This window comes from Borostomias antarcticus, assembly GCF_949987555.1.
Source record: "Borostomias antarcticus genome assembly, chromosome: 7".
Lineage (NCBI taxonomy): Eukaryota > Metazoa > Chordata > Actinopteri > Stomiiformes > Stomiidae > Borostomias > Borostomias antarcticus.
The window spans coordinates 3,368,031-3,373,030 of NC_140240.1; positions in this window are offsets into that span (position 1 = coordinate 3,368,031).

Consider the following 5,000-nt stretch of genomic DNA (forward strand, 5'->3'; position numbering starts at 1 on the left):
GCTGTAGACGAATGTCGCGTTATGGACAGCGACGGATGTGGGCAAATTTCAAGGCGCAATGTTATGACAAGGTAGTATGTCCCAATTGGATGCCTACTGCTTGCGAAGTACGTACTTTCTAAGGGCAGCTGTAGTAGGTAGGCTACTGGTAGTAAGAAGTAGAAGTATGCGATTCGGAACGCAGCCCTGAACTTCAGTAGCCTACTATACATGTGACTTGGGATAGGTTTGGTTCCTATTTTCTGGGTTTCGGAGGGAGACTGAGATAAAACTGCCAAAATGACGATTTTTTCAAGCAGGCCAGCACAATCTAAACCCTGGCCCTGGTTCCAAGCAATAAAATATTCATTTCTATATTCTCACATACTGCAAATGTTTGAGGGGGTTCAATTCAGTGCTAGTCAGGCCATTAGCTTGGGCTAAATGTGTCCCCAGGTTACAGTACAGTAATGGAGATCTTTTACAAGGCACATTAGGTACTGAACCTGAGGTATCACGTACCATTAGGTACGCCTGGTGTTGCTCAAAGGCGCGGACACTTTAAACATGGAAGGAGTCTGTCATCATTACTGTCGTTCTGATTGTGTTTCTCATCCTCGGCCACAGACCAACAGGTCGGTCCACATTCCAAACCACTCCAGCGACAGGCACGAACGTTTGGAATGATTCATGTTTGGAAGGATTCATGTTTGGAATGATTCATGTTTGGAATGATTCATGTTTGGAATGATTCATGTTTGGAATGATTCATGTTTGGAATGATTCATGTTTGGAATGATTCATGTTTGGAATGTTCTAGAATGAAGTCATTCCTCCCTCTGGGGAAACCAAAGAGGATCCATCTTTGTTTTGTTTTTTTATTGGGAATAGAACATCTCTCTCATGATTTGGATGTACATGTGTACACACTGCAGAGTGTATCCAGATGATGTAAGGATCGGTGGACATTTGGCATAGCACATACTGAGTTTGGTGACCTGGTTTTCACCGCATATCGGTCATACTTTATATCACATGAAAATGCATAGAGCCTGATCCCTCCCTCCATTGTAGAAGTATACATGCACTCATGCTTTTATACCAGGAGGACATATCAAGTGATTTCCATTCCCCAATGGTCCAGCAAGTGAAACTCTATTCATTTGGGGAAGCAGATCACCACCACCCCCTCCCCATCTTCTCTCACAGCATTTCTAAACTGGGTCATGTGATCTAAAATGTCTTCTGTCTTTAGAAAAGACATTCAACCTCAGAACAATAAAATGGCAGCTCTCTCAACCCTGCTGCCAATCAATGTGTGTGTGTCTGTGTGTGTGTGTGTTTGTGTGTGTGTGTGTGTGTGTGTGTGTGTGTGTGTGTGTGTGTGTGTGTGAAAGAAAAAGGAAGAGAAAAGAAGAGAGAAATAATGTAAGAAAGAGGACACAGAGAGAGGGAGAGGGAGAGAGAGAGAGAGAGGGAGAGAGAGAGAGAGAGAGAGAGCGAGCGAGCCTGAGAGCACATGATGACTTGCTGGCTATGATTGCGCGTAGTCATGTGGTCCATGTTAAGGCATAGCTGAATAATTCAATGCAACACAACAGGGCTATAGAGCAGAACAGGAATCCTGAGTGCTCAACTCGCTCGCTCGCTCACTCACTCGCTCCAAACTGGACATTGCACAGTAGCTCATTGCTGCTGCAGTGTGTATGATGTGAATGTGTAAAACGTGAACCCTCAGTTGAAAAGCAGTGGGTCTGCAGCTCAGGTGAGGTTCAGTCTGCGTGATCCAGTTGCAGCTCTGCTTGTTTTGTTTGTTAAGATCCGGTCAAGAATGAGTCACTGCTGTGCATGTTGAGTAAAACGCTTGTGAAGCGGGGCCGTCCCCTGATACTGGTGGACCAGGGGCGCCATCCGTCCTCGGGGGCACGGCGGAAAAGAGACATAAACAAAATGAGTGTGTGTGGCGGGAGTGGGTGTGGGGGGACCAATCAAAAATCTTGCTACGGGCACAGAAAGTGCGGGAACCCCGGCCCGTGGTCTACTCATAGAACACAGTGGAGATCCCGCTTCTGCACGGACGGGTAATTGAGGATAGGGTAAGGGTTAGATCGTACCAATAAATATAGGCCTAGTAGCTTACAGTAGATGGAACATGCCAGTGATTTGTCATGGGCCCAGCCCCCGAACCAAGCTGTAACGTCTTCACTCGGGATATCTGTCTATCTCAGATTTTTTTTTCCCCCAGAGGAATGGCCACAACTATGGAGTCTGTCTGTACGCACAGCGCTCCAAACAAAACATTTCCCAGATGGACGCCGCTACCCCAGTGTGCCATGCGCGGCCTTCAGACTTCGGATCGGATTATTTCAAGATGCCTTCCCAGACCACATGCAAGACGGGCCGCCCTCCCCGCCCCCGTCCCCAGCCCGCAGAGGCACAGCTTCCAGCACCGACGACGGCAGGACAGCTGGAGACGACCGGGGAACGGCACGGCGCACAGGGAGGAGTGATATTTCGATGACACAGACGTACTTGTAGCAAAAAACTGACAGATGACATGACTTCAAGTCTCCGCCCACCGGCGCACATCAACTCTCTTGTATCTCGTTCTCTCTGTCGACCTTGAAATACCTGTCACGCGCTGTTTAAAACGGGAGCCATTGTGTGACTCCCCCACCCCAGGTGCTCCTTTGTTTGCTTGACCTTGCCGGGTGAGCGGCATGCTGGGAGCCAGAGCACACACATTGGAGGGGGATACACACGCTGGCCTTGGTGCATTCTTTGCCCCGCCAAGCATGACCTCATCCCCCCGCCACGCCTCTGTTTGGACACTCTTCCCACCACCGGGCCAGCGGGGTCTCACAGACTGCCACGCCTGCAGGGTCTGGCTCTGCCCAGATAGCAAGCGGATCTGGGCCACATACAGGCCAGATCTGGCCCTTGTGGCTTAGTTCCGGCCCATATATGGCCCAGATCCGCTTGCTATCTGGGTGGACATCACATGGCGGGGTGACTCCCGCTCAGGTAAATATATTAAAATGGCCGACACTTTCAACTGAATTCAATCATTTTATTATTGTCCTATTCCGGGACTTTCTGTACACCCCTTCTCTTCTTTTTTTCTTCTCTTGAATCCAATGGACCTCTGTTCCTAGTTCAGTCAAGCATGGAATGCATCACCTCCCCCCCTCCTCCCTTCGGACTGCACAGGGAAACTAGCAGGAGCTGGATGCGGTCCAAAACATACCAAGCTGAGTGGTCCCTATATTTCTTTATAAGGCACTAATGGTCATTTCCTAGGAGTCCAAGCAGGAGGCTTCAGATGGGGCATTTAGGAGTGATCCCTGGTCGAAATCCCCGACTCCAGATCAATCTGAAAGGCAGCGGGACTAAAAAAATCACTTTGTTTTTATAATCTTCCACTATAAGGCCGGCCGGCCAGGGACCCTCTCTCTGAGTGTGGACCTCTGCAGCGAGAGCTCTGAGCCTTGTTCTCATCCAGCCGGGGGTAGGGGGGTGGTGGGGGGCGGGGTGGCTGGTGGAGGGGGACTGCTAATGGAACACATTTGTTCTGTTATGCGGGGGGAACCTGAGCTTGCATGATTTCAGTCGGGCACATTGTGAGTTTCTGTGGAAGACCGCGTCCAGGGGAAGCATGTGGACTCGCCTCAGCGAGATGCAGGTGGTTCCCCTCTCTCTCTCCCGCTCAGGGGAGCAGCGCGCGCCCTCCGCCCAAACAGCAGAACAAAGAGCTTTGTTCCAGTATGGCAGATACTCATACAGTTCCGCCCACATCTGGTCTGCAATCCATTAAAGTCCGTAAAGTTCACAAGGTCGACGAATCACCGAGGGTGCTTGACGTTCAGAGAGTTACAGAGTCAGAGAACCTGAGAATGACACTGATGGCATCTTGTACATTAGTCTGTACTTATGATGAAATGGCTTAACCCTTTTAACCCTGAAAATAAAGTGACAACATTTCGAATATTAATTGGATTTTCCCTATAATACTAGAAAGCGCAGTTTCTCAGCTTTCAGCAAGTGTTGGAGTGAGGAATTTTTTAGATTTGTTAGATATTTTTTTTAATATTATGAAATATTTGTTAGATATTTTTTAAATGTTGCCGGTGACGTGGTCGTATCGAAAGGGTTAATGCGGTTTCTTATGACCCATCTAATGCAACCGAACCAACTGTTTAGCCTAAGAGCAGGAGTTAAAGTCAGGCAGACAGCCATGACCCCAGATCCAGTCTAACCCAGCTCATCTGACTGAACTGTGGTATTCCAGCCATTCAAAGACCGCACCGCCTCACAGAGGCTGCCATTGTGTCCTCAACCAAGGAGTCTTTCGAAGATCATGGTAACCATGGCAGGGAGATGCGCGTCATGTGCTCACTGTCTGGCCGGTTATTGCGTTGTTGTTGTTCTCGTCGTTGTTGTTGTTGTCGTCGTTGCCCCTTAAGCATGTGCTTACAATAACCCGGCTACAAATGTTGGTTTCATAACGGCTAGCCGCTGGCTCCGCTGTTCTGTTGTTGACGAATCCATCATCTGTATTTGAATTATGGGAATTATGAAATAGCTATGAGCTTCTCAGATTCACTGTGCGTCGCACCAGCTCTCAAACTGAGCTGAACTCCGACCCCGTGGTTCAGTTCTATAATACATCCTGAAAGGTCACCGCCAGCCCCTCGGACGTAACCCCCCCGTCTCAGATCCAGATAGATCGGCCCGGCCGTCCCGATACAAGGCTGCACACACTCACTCCCTGATTAATGCCAATGTCTCTTATTCATGTTAATGTGCTTCCCGGCAGTCTGTCAAAGAGTGTATCTTGGGTTCCTTCTTGAGTGGTGTTAGATGGGGCGTCTGGCTGAGCTCCAGGAGAGGCAGGGGGTGAGGGAGGGAAATCTCACCCAGAGAGAGTGACAGCGGACTGGGCACGGTGAGGGCCACAGCCCAGGGAGGGCCCACCTGGTTGTTAGTGGGCCCCAGTTGTGTGTGTCAGGGCTGGGTTGGGT